General features: G+C 39.7%; 1 protein-coding gene across 1 annotated transcript in view; it reads right to left on the bottom strand.

Annotated features, from left to right (window-relative positions):
* LOC111165557 (uncharacterized) overlaps positions 1–12,574 on the bottom strand; it is a 100,254-nt gene that overhangs the window by 21,945 nt on the left and 65,735 nt on the right. Inside the window, 2 exon segments of the mRNA XM_089904595.1 lie at positions 2,961–3,129; positions 4,311–12,053. The gene's annotated coding sequence lies outside the window, so the exon portion shown is untranslated.

Raw genomic sequence — 12,574 nt, 5'->3', positions numbered from 1 at the left:
TGGAAAAAAGACAAGCTATTAAATGATTTAAAAAATTGACTTAAAAACATGGACCTTCAAAGAATACAGGATGCTCTGTAGTCCATCTAGGGGAGATGAATAAACGTTATGCCAAAGTGGTAAACTATCCTGCTACCGAAGGAATTTTCTCCACATTGCATTTAAGGAAATCTTTGCAGCTCTTGAAGAGCTATATAATAACTAGTTCAAGATGTTTGCACTGCTGGTCAGCACTGGATAAAGGATTTGCACAAACGCATGGAAACCGACTTCTCTTGCCTCTTCATTACCCCCATATGTTGTTATTTATCTTCCCCAACTTCTCTGACCCCTTTCCACTTATTTTATACTCAAGTAGTGCTTTGTTCATGACCTATGTTTACCACTCCCATGGCGATCGGTACACAAAGGCAAGTCAGGAAGACATGGAACGAACGGAGATACTTATATTGCTTCATGGTTTTTTCCCCTTCTCATTATCCTCCTACTCAGTGAGACTGTAGTGGGAGGTCTGAATGACATTTGCAAACCGAGAACTTAAAGCTACATTTCAACACCCAACCCCTCAGTTGTTATAGGAACAACACTATGAGGCTTATCTAGGTTCTGACAAACAGCCACTTGTTCCGCTAGTGATTAAAGTTCCCCCTTCCAATCAAATATATACACATATACATATCCATACCTCGAAACATTTAGTTGGGCAGAACTGTATACCACACCAAAAATGTAAATACAAGCCCAAAGGGAAAGTGTTTATATTCCCAGATTTGCAAATATCAATAGTACTTAAAGAAAGTTATTCTGAGGTCTGTCCCTTGACCTGAGTCCCTTCCGTTTGTAGCTTTACATGCCCACAAAGACAAAGACATGTGCATACCATTAATGTCTTTTAACAAAGTATACAAAACTTTCAAGACTCTCCATAACCCCAGAGAATTTATTTATTTTACATGTATTTTTTTAAAATTAATAAATTGCAACAGAGAGGAGCACAAAGAATTGAAAACATGAAGATCTAAAGAAATGCTTTTGGAATATACTTTTTAGCATTTACTGTTTCAACCTGCTTCTGTCATATTTTTGTCATTCAAAACAATGGCTTCTAAATGGATGAGTAAAACCTAAAAATTATATAGAGGCTTTTTTCCATTAAGCATGGCAGTGTTTAGACAGATTATTAAATCACCATGTTTCTCCCAAGTATTTCCATGAAATACAGAGCTGAAAACAATTGTGAATCACTGAACACAAACTAGCAATCAGATATAAATTACCTGTAAATATCTTAATGTTTTGTTACCACTTTTCTGTCTTCAAGACTTTGAAACCTATAAATCCATGTACTTCAAGAAAAAGAGTAGCATTTTTCCATATCCTTAGCCACACTTTAATTAAGTCAAGTAACTTGTAATATTAACAAGTTTGGATCACCAGTCTGATTTATTGGAGGACCTGCCCTTAACGGCCATGCTTACCTTGCTTTTTATCTATTTCTTTGAAAATAAATACTTCTACAGAAGTCTTGAGAGCTATTAGTCTGAGAAAAATGCTCTCAAAAATTCTCAAAGTATATAAGCAGGAAAAAAAGACCAATTAGCAGATCCCACTAGATTCATCTTCCTCCCCTCCACCCTCATCTCACTCTAGTGCCAACAAGAGAAACTGTAGAACTGCTATCCTGTTTTTTATTATACATTTTCCCCTTTCGAGTTAAGGATTTCAAGATTTTTGAAAGAAACAGAATGAAAACCCAAAGTCAGAAATGCAGATTTATCTCTCAATTTGAAATAATGTACTTTAAAAAGTAAATAAATAATATTGTATCCTCTATAACCCTAACCTTACAATTCTGTCACTAAGTTTTAATTATATATATTCATATTCATAAAGGGAGATCACCAAAATGACCTACATGTTTGCTAGCAGTTAAAGGACAAAATATTTTTCCATCTGATTCCATAAGTGGACATCACATGATTACTTCTATTGACCAATAAGAAACTGATAAAATCAGGTAGCCACCCTCCATTCTAGTTTTATTTTCTTATTTTATTCAACTTTTCCACCACAATCATTCTTAAGAAGACAAATCAAGAAATCAGACACTCATGCCTAATATAAAATTGTGTTTCCTTACAGTTCATGAACAAGAACCTATTATATATATATATAAAACACAATTACTCAAAGCATTATTGTATTTTTCTGGAAATTTAAACATAGGGGCAGCTCAGATTTAAGATCAGAAAACTGAATTTAAGGTTCCGGAGAAAGAGAGACACAGGCACACCAGTAAGAACTGCTAATCACGATATCTCGAAACATCTCTCAAAAATGAACCATGTAGAAATAAACCACCCTTCTACCGTACTAATGTAATCAAAGAGAACAGTCTTAAAATTCATGACACAAGTGTAAAAAAATATCTGTTACCATCTTAATCTGCCCTTCACAATCAGTAGGAAATTTTTCCAATGCATTACTTAAACTATCATTTCGTAGAGTTCTAACTAAATTCTTGACATCCTAGTATAGAAGGACGGAAAGGAGGGCAAGTTGACTAATTCTGAAAACATCCCTTTAAATATCTATCACACATACTGTTCGGACGAAATGGAAATCTATATCCATGGAGTGTTAATGCCACAACTCTACCAGAGAACCCATTTTTATTCTCTTCGCCCTCATAAAAAGAAAAAGGTGGCGAGGTGTCGGGGAGCCAAGCTAGTTGTATTACATATATTTGGCTAACTGGTAACACTCAGCTCATCTTTGTTAATTACCTGGCTTCTTCTCAGCCTTTATGCTGTATTCTTGGGCTGCTCCTTTTTTAGAATTCCTCACTCTGTTTATGTGTTCTTTGGTTCAACACAGTTGTTAGGGGTCTGTGAACAATTTTACAATTCCCACACACACCATATGATATCTATTAGGGAGCAATGCCACTTTTCACTTACCAATTCTGGATAAAGCAGTATTTCCTGGTGACAGAATGCTGCTGCTTCCGTTCGCTAAAACTCCCTCTTCACAGCTTGATAAATCTGATTAGAAAATGTCTTTGTTCCAGATCACACGAGGCGCTTTTTTCCTACGAAAGTTTTCTAAAGAGTTATCTGCATTTCATTCCTGTGACAAAACGAATAAGAACAAGGGGGGTAGGGAGGGAACAGGGAGTAAGTCCACACAAGTTCCTGGCAAAGATTTTTAGCTGCATTTTTCTGAGTTTAATCAGTAAGCTACATTAAAGTGACAGTTACCAGTTCAGGGAGCCAGAGTTTGATCAAGGCAGCCACAACCAGTTTGGGTATCTTCCACTGATGTGCAGACCCCAAGGAAGTAGTCCCTTGGTCATCTATCACATGTGGCTGAATCACTGGACACCCGTCGCCCCCCCTCCTCCGCCCCTGTTGAGCAGCAGCCCAGGCAGGAGAGTGGCTGGTCGCCCGAAGCGGGACCTCTTATAGGGACCCGCCAATTAGCTGTTGACCAATCGCAGGCAGCACCTAGTACCTAAGTCACATGACAGGGCAGTCCCTATGACTACAGGATTTCTGAATTACTGGGGTTACACAAAGGACACTCATTCAGGAAAAGAGAAAAAAAAAAAAAAAAAAGCCATAAGCCGAAACAGAAAACGCCCAGGCTGTGACAACTCCGGCTTTAAAACAGGGAACACCCTAGCCTCACACAGACAGACAAAAAGCCACAACCAAGCCAGGATGGAAATCAGCGGAATGCCTGGCACATATTAAAAAATAATCGCAAAGCAGAGGCTGAGCTTACAAACCCGCTTCAGCTATAAATCTACTCCTCCTTCCCCTTCCTCTTCAGTCTCCCCAGCAATTTTACATTCTCAACTTCTTTATTCTAAAAAGCTCCGGTGAGCCTCTGCAAAGCCGCTGGAGGAAAAATGGGTGAGACACACGAGCCCCAGCTCTTCTCAGCCCCTCAAAATACCCCTGAAGGAGATTCAAAGTCTGCCGTGAAAAAGTTCCTTACACGAAATACACGTCTCGCAAAAAGGTTGCATAAATCAGGCAAAATTAAACATGGTCAGGACAAATTTGCACGGTAACGACCAAGTCATCTGTCTCTCCCCCTTTCTTTCTCTCTCATGTAATCATTTTGGACTGTTCACATCAAGAACATTCTTGTTAAGTAAATGAGCCCCCCGCTTAGCGAACTAGCTACCAATTTACTTATTTTAACACCCCCAACGTATTTCTCAATTTTTTTTATATCTTAGGAAAAATTCAACTGTGAACACCCCTACCATTTCTTTGCCCCCCACCCAGAATGGTACTTACATTTTTCCTTTGTTTGGGTCTGTCAGTTTTTCCCCCTCCCCCGACATCTGAAGCCAAAATATGGGCTCAGCTTCAACCTTCAAACCTAAAAGGCCCTATTTTGATCGTGCAAGGCTGCAACAGCTCCTCCTCTGAGGCAAGCCTGGAACATTGTGCTGCTTGCCATTCCCAATTTATGGAAGGAAGCGTATGTCAAACAAACCAGGTGATGACTCAGACTGCCTCCCCCAGCCACGTTTTCCCTAGAATGGGAGGGTAGCGTAAGTGCAGCCCATTTGGATGTGACTCAGTTTTATTAGACTGGTGATTGTAGTTAATCTGACAAGCTCACATTTTTCTTTTATAACTTGTACATTTCAGGATCACAATGCACGTTCCAAATGGTTTCAAAGAACTGGACCATGTAAAAGAGAAAGTTGTAAGACTGTTTTGAAGGTATGGCAAGGCTCTGGTTCTACTCCCAAATATTTAAAACTTCCTAATTATTTGTTGAAACTTTTACAACTGAGGCAACCGAACGTTTGAGTTCATGTGAACAGCAGTAAACAGGTTTTATAATTTTAGGTCTACTGGAGGCTTTTACCATGGGAACTCGGACGCTTTCCATCCTGAGGACCCAAGTTTAACTCTCTAAGTCTGCAGCCCACGTGGCAGGTTCTTTAGGAAGTGGTCAGGGGCATGAGAGCCATGTTGCAGCTTTCACTTTTGCATTTACTGCAATTCACATTATAACTTGAGCCACTCACACACAAGCACACATGCAGTACAATCACATTCTCTCTCTCTCTCTCTCTCTCTCTCACACACACACACACACACACACACACACAATCTGTACTGTCCTTTAATCCCAACTGGCCTACAAGCTGCAAAATAAAAACTTGAAAATCTTCAAATGTCATCTGAGAAAATTCCGATAAATAAATTGGCATGCCTAAAAGTCTTCCTCTTCAGTAAAACAAAGTTTACTACCAAGATGGGGGTGGCATTACATGGAATAAATTGTTCCCAGGTATTACGCAGACAGGAAGAATGCAGTAATAAGAAGTGCAAGTCCCCACACAAAAAATCTGGAAGGCTCGGTCTGAGCAGTTTAACTACAGTTATCTCCTTTCAGCATACTTCCTTTAACCCTGACAAAGTCAGCAACTGCTTGTACCAAGGCTTGACATTTATTGTGGATTATGCCTTGACAGAGAACTAATTTTGTTATAATATAAAAAATAGTCTATTTCTGTAATATATCAAAATGTTCAAATATCTAATTTTCAAATTGGTAGAGGAGGGCAGAAAAAAAGTATACACCCTGAAACAATGAAATCCAGTTAATTCAGGAGCTGACTATTCACGTCACAAAAAGATTCCCTTTAGGGTTTTACTGGAAGAAATCCCACAATAAATTTACATATAGAACTGACTTTCAGAAGTTAAATCCACACAGAACAGTTTAGAAGTGCATTTCCGAATGAAACATTTCTATGTTAACTATGTACACATATTTCTCATTCAGATATTAAAACTTATTCATACTTCCACAGGGATGTATTAATTTAGCCACTGACTTTTTTTGTTTTGTTTTGTTTTGTTTTTTTGCGGGACGCGGGCCCCTCACTGTTGTGGCCTCTCCCGTTGCGGAGCACAGGCTCCGGACGCACAGGCTCAGCGGCCATGGCTCACGGGCCCAGCCGCTCCGCGGCATGTGGGATCTTCCCGGACCGGGGCACGAACCCGTGTCCCCTGCATCAGCAGGCGGACTCTCAACCACTGCGCCACCAGGGAAGCCCGCCATTGACTTTTTTTGAGTAAAATTTTATTGGCTTAAAGAAAGTTACCTTCCTACAATATATAAAGACCTTAAAATCTATAATTATATGGCTTTCAATGGAAATAAACACAGACTATGAAAACAGCATATTAATAAAATCAAATACCTAAAACTCTGGCATCTAAAAGAATCTATAATATATTTTTAAAGCCTGGGGCCAGACTTGCTGGTGGTTTGAATCCTGGCTCTGCCAAAACTAGCTGTGGCACCTGGGTTAAAATTATATGTATGTGCAGAGGACACTGCCTGATGGACAGTACGTACTATGTAAGGATTGGCTGTTCTGTTACCATTATCATCCAATCTCTACCCTTTAACTGCCCTTTGTACCATCATTTTAGAGTAATACGTACCTTAGTCAGTTCCTAAATAACATTTCTACGTGAGAAAAATACAATTCCATAACTTTTCTTAAAGAATCACTTTTTAACAATTTCACTAACGATGACAGACACCTAGCCAATCCATATTTTCCTTCCCAAAGTTTCAGTGGTTTAAATACTTGTCTGGTTTTACATATGACATCTGTTGGGGCCTTTCTGTCCAAACTTCTTGGAGTTTCCGAAAGCCAATGCAGAATCGGGCTGGGGCCAGCTGGGGAGGACATTCAAGAAGAATTTCCATTACAGTCAGCCCAGATGGGTCAAGACATGGAAACTCATCGGCCACGAAAGAAGGCAAAGAAGGTTTGGTCAAAGACTGGGGGAAATACTATAGCCCTGTTGGCATGGAGCACCACCCTTGACATCAACATGGGGCCCCCAAACAGAGGCGTAAGGAAGTGGTTTCAGATCCAGAAAAAAGTACCTGAGATCCACTGTTTATTCTCTCCACAGGGTCATGACATAAAACTTCACCATAGTCACCCTAAGGGAAAACCAAGGAGTGAGGGTGTGTGTGTGGGGGGGGGGGGGGGGATTCGAAAAGAAACCTCAGCATGCATTCTCTCCCATGTTGTCTTTCATTAAGCAATCTCATTTCTTAAAGGAGAAAACTACATGGATTTCCATCTGAAAACTATATGAAGAAATTCAAGCATCCCACAAACCCTCCAGTAACAAAAGCTAATCATTTCCAGCCAGCATAGAACATATTTGAAGAATGATAAAAAGGACAGCAACCAGACATCGCCGAGGTGCAGGCAAGCTTTATAAATATGGAACTCCTCAAATATGGTGCTCGGCACTGCTCTGGGGGAAAAGAGAAATAATTCTATGTTTTGTTGGAGGGCGAGCAACTGCTCCAACTTGTCTTTATCCAGGCAATGTTTCTGAGACAGATGGTAACAGAATGGGGGGAAAGCCAGCAAAACGGAGAGAAGGTGATTAGGATTACAAATGAGTGTTTGGGGGAAGGCTTGATTCCATTCCCCTCCATGCGGGAAGTCAGTTCGAAGACGCACAGAGACCCGTTTCAGTTAAAGGCAGGTTTGGAGCTCGGGCATAGAGCTTCCTCTCGGCCAACGCTCCTCTCTCCAGGCAATCTCTAAAATACCAAATGATCCAACTGTATGGGAGTCTCACAAACCAGAGCTACAGGTCAGGGTGCAGACAGACAGCCTGGGTTCCGATATTGGCTCTGGGACTATTATCTGTGGGGACCTGGGAAAGTGACTTCATTTCCCCAAGGCTTTGGTTTCACCTGGAGAATGCGAATAACTGAGAAAATATGAGGAAGGAACAGAAATCACTGCGTCCATAATGTTTGCCACCACCATCAGCTACTAAGGGGGAGCTGCCACCCCCAGTATCAGTCTCACGACTCATCGTGGGTAAGAAAACAACAATCTTAGGCTTCTAAATCACACTGTTCATTTGAAGGTTGACAAAATGACTTTCTCACCTATGTTTTACAATGATCAAAAATCTTTGGCATACACAAGGTCCTACTGTAGAGCACAGGGAACTACATTCAATATCCTGTGATAAACCGTAATGGAAAAGAATATGAAAAAGAATGTCTATATGTGTATAACTGAGTCACTTTGCTGTACAGCAGAAATTAACACAACATTGTAAATCAACTACGATAAAAGAAAATCTTTGGATAACTACGAGATTCACTTTTTGGTTATACCAAAGTAATATACTTTGAGATCAGAAGATTAGTTTCATATACAGTGTAGGTAAGATTCCCAATATTAGAAAATGTTCATAGAAACCTGCCTATGTGGCTATGTGTGTGCTTCTACCGACATGCATACAAACTATGTCTAGACTTACATAAGACACTCAACATTTCTTTATGAGAGTTTGCCTCTGTTCCATGCTTTTCCTATTATATAAGCAGCCACTCTGCCCGTCTTTCTGCAATGATTTCAGATCTAAGCAGTACACTTCGCTCAGAAAAGTTTTTATTAGTTGTCTTCTTTCCCCACCCATTTTAAAGAACGAACTGACTCAGTTTTTTGATGGCAACGCCACTGGGTGGGAGTGAATATGGGAGTGGGCAGGGTGGGAGAAAGGGAGGAGGAGGTGAGAGCCAAGAGCTGAATCACAGCCATGTGAGTAATCTTAGGCTTTTTTTTTTTCTTCCTAAGGGTATGAATCAAATTAAGCTTGTTTTGCTGTGGGTGAAGGAAGAGGAATATAATAGTGTGAATCAGAGCAATTATCAAATATGCGGCACTCACTAAAAATTAATTACAATCACTGCCTTCTCTCACATGTCTGCCAGAAGATGCCGGAGAGCTTTTGTTAATCAATATAATCCTTTACAAAAATTCTTAAGAGTTTGAACTTCATTCTCGCCCTCTTCCCTTGAAAAATTTCCTTTTACACATGCATTGCAGACCCGGGAATTATTTCGGAGCTTCTGTGAGATAATCTTTGGCCCTTAGAGATAAGTGTGAAAACAACGTGGCTAATACTGGGTAGAGACCAGGTTACACACTATCAAGCCATGAGTACTGGAAGCAAAATTCTGAGTTGATGAAAACAATCGCTCAGATGTGAGTTTAACCTCTTAAGAGCATGCCGATGGGAATGCAGCAAAAGCCATGACAAACTCGTGGGGAAAAGGGGGCATGCCTTTTACAATAGTCTTTGGTGAGAATAAAGTTGTCACACAAAATTTTTGAACTGCCTTATGCTGAAATAAGTGGATCCTCATCGTGTAAGAATTTATTAGGAGTGATATTGAGAAGGGGATGGATCAAAACATATGAAATCAGGTTTTTTTATGTTTTTGGAATTTACATAGAGAATAAGAACATAGCTCAGTTATTTATAGTCAGGATACATATCTAACCAGACTTACAGAAAGGCACTTCCTTTTCTGCCATATTTTTTAACCCAAACTATTTAGTAATTTGTGGAATATAAATATTACCATGGGGAAAAATTTGCCTATCTAAACAGAAAGGGCTCCAATGACCAAATATTTTCTACTCCCAGGCAAGTCTATGCATTAGGAAGTCAAGAGGGCATATTTTGAACTTTATTGACACATTTACATTTTTTACTACACCAACAGCTAAAATGCATTGTTCTTTGGGTTATCTACCCATGGTGGTTTTTTTTCTTTTAAACATGGGTATGGATATTCTGTAGATAGGCAAACTCTCCCTATGGAGTTAGGACCCTTTCAGAATATTCTACACACAGGAGCTCAAGGAGAACAGTATCTTTATCACACTGTCAGGTTTTCCAAAGTTCATTTCTATTTATGGAACAGTGTTTTTTGTTCTAGCACAACCTTTCATAAGGTTGCCAAATAAACTCTTTCAGGACCACTCTGAATAGGCAAAACCTTTTAACTTTTCCACGTCTGTGTGTTTCTCAATTTGGAAATTTTCATCTGTAATAATGAGCTCTTTAGAGATGACAATTGGTATGCCCAGTTTTACATATCTCCAAATCTGCCTATATAAAGGAACATTTTGGAGATTTTAGTCAAGAAATATTTATATCATCTACAAAAATATATCAACATTGGGTCCATATAAAGTGAGCTAGATCTGCTTTCAGACTAGATGAACTGGCTGTCTACCCCCCAGCCCTCAAGTTCCCTGCCACCTGGCTCCCTATCTCGGTATTTGACTTTCAAGTCAGTACTCTCCCTACTTAAAATCTCTCGTTTCTTATGCAGTAGAAATAATACTCCCAAATCTAATTTTCTCACACCCTGACCCGTGTCTGTTGCAAGGGAAGAAGTGTCCAGAAATTGTCAAGAAATATTTTAGCTCTTTCTCTTTCTTTAAATGTTCTAAGTAGTAATTGCAGGAGAAGACCCTGAAAAATAGGTCTTATCACTTCTCAGAGTTTGAGTCCTCTGAAAAGAAGAGTCCTTGGGGGTACTCTGCATGGGCTTTTTCTGCTTCCCAATATACCAAATGTTTGGGGTGGGGCTAGGGGCGCGATGGTTACCATTCTGATATTTTCCATGGAGAGAACAAGAATTTTCAAAAGCATAATTGATGCTAAATGTAAGTGAACTTAAGACTTGGTAAATCAGTCACTAACTATGCTGAGGTGACCTGGTTCTCATCTAGCAATAGGGGAGAAAAACCAAAAACAGCACCAAAGTAAACCTGGAAGCCAGGCATCCAGGAAAGGCCAGTGGTGGAGATGAAAGTGCTGGTGGTGGTCTTGGCTGGGACGTGATGAGATAAGGGAGCCAGTGAGGCAGAAAACAGTGAGTAGGAGGCTTGGGCTGGGGAGGAGGGGGTGTAGGGACCCCTCGCAATGCAGACCACCCCCTAGAAGTCTGGCTTGTGAAAGTGAACAAAGAATAGAAATGGGAAAGAGAAACAAGGAAAGGAGGGCACCGTTTCATTTGAAAAGTATGATTTTAATAGCGAGCTTTTGTTTCCAATCTGGTACTAAATCCTCTTTGTCATTATTTTTCCAAAAATGTATCTCTCAGCTCCCTCTCTAATTTATCTGATCCATCATTATCCTCTCTCCAGGATGTGGCCAAGCTCTCAAAACACTGCAGCCTGTGGAGGAGCAGTAAGCAGGGTAGTGAGGGAAATTGCTGAAACTACTACAGGATTAAAGGATAGAGACTGATTTAAGTAGAAGAAAGGAGAGAAAGCACCAAGGTAACTGTCTGTTGTCTGAGGTGTGGATAAGAAAAGTCCTATCATGTGGAAACTGGACGGAGGCCCTAAGCAGAGAAAGGCCTTAAGAAGAGCTGGAATAGGAACCTGGCAGGGATGGTAAAGGGGAAGTCACCCTATCCGATGGGTGGTTGACCTTAAGTCTCTTCCGACTCTGTGATTCTAGAACTCCAAGTTGCTCTATTTCAAGAGTTTTGTAGAATATTTTAAATCGCTCTAAAACAACTTCTTTAAAAGAAACTTGTGCTGAAACAAAAACAAATCGATGACGACTTCCTCTGTTGGAGAGTTTTAGGTCACAAATTAGTTTAACCTGATTACTTCCTCTGTGAGGTGACAATCAATGTATGACGCCCTCTAGAACATCTCTGCCTCCGGTCTCACTTCTGGTGACCAGAAACCCTCCTAAAGTGAGGTGGCTTGTTGTACAGTATGACAAAGCTACTTTTCCTCTCTATTCCTGCCCCAACAGGTCATTGGAAGAGTACAAGATGATCCATTAAAAACTCTAGCCATGAGTTTTTTAAAAGAATGAAAATATGCCATTTGCAGCAACATGGATAGACCTGGAGATTATCATACTAAGTGAAGTTAGACAGAGAAACACAAATATCGTATGATATCACTTATATGGGGAATCTTAAAAAAAGGATACAAATGAACTTATTTACAAAACAGAAACACACAGACTTAGAGAACGAACTTATGGTTATGGGGCAGGGGGCGGGGAAGGTTTGGGGGATGGGATAGATTGGGAATTTGGGATTGACATGTGCACACTGCTATATTTAAAATAGATAACCAACAAGGACTTACTGTATAGTACAGGGAACGCTACTCAGTATTCTGTAATAACCTAAATGGGAAAAGAATTTGAAAAAGAATAGATACATGTATATGTATAACTGAATCACTTTGCTGTACACCTGAAACTAACACAACATTGTTAATCAACTATACTCCAATATAACATAAAAACTTTTAAAAAACCGTAGCTATGCTATAGTTATGATAACTGAGATGTCACCATGGGGGAAAGCTGGGTGATGGATATTCAGAGCCTTCTCCATATTATATTTCTAACTTCTTGAGAGCCTGTAATTCTTTCAAATGAAAAAGTCAAAAAATAGAAACCTTCAGCTGTCAAAAAAATTTATCTTCAAACTAATCATAACAAACCAAAGTCAAAACTCATTTCTGGATAATTATTCCCAATGATGCTAGCTCTCTACTTAATGCTGGGGAAAAACATTCAGTGGGAAAACCAAGAAACCATAACACAAGTACCTGGCCAAGCTTCTCCCTCTTTGTTTAATGCATATGGAAGAGTAAATTTGGTATCATAAAATCTAAAATGTAAACTAATAACTATAGATG

This window comes from Delphinapterus leucas, chromosome X (assembly GCF_059928025.1).
Source record: "Delphinapterus leucas isolate spDelLeu-1000000601 "Yukka" chromosome X, BTC_Dleu_Yukka2, whole genome shotgun sequence".
Lineage (NCBI taxonomy): Eukaryota > Metazoa > Chordata > Mammalia > Artiodactyla > Monodontidae > Delphinapterus > Delphinapterus leucas.
This window is presented reverse-complemented; position numbering and strand designations above follow the sequence as displayed.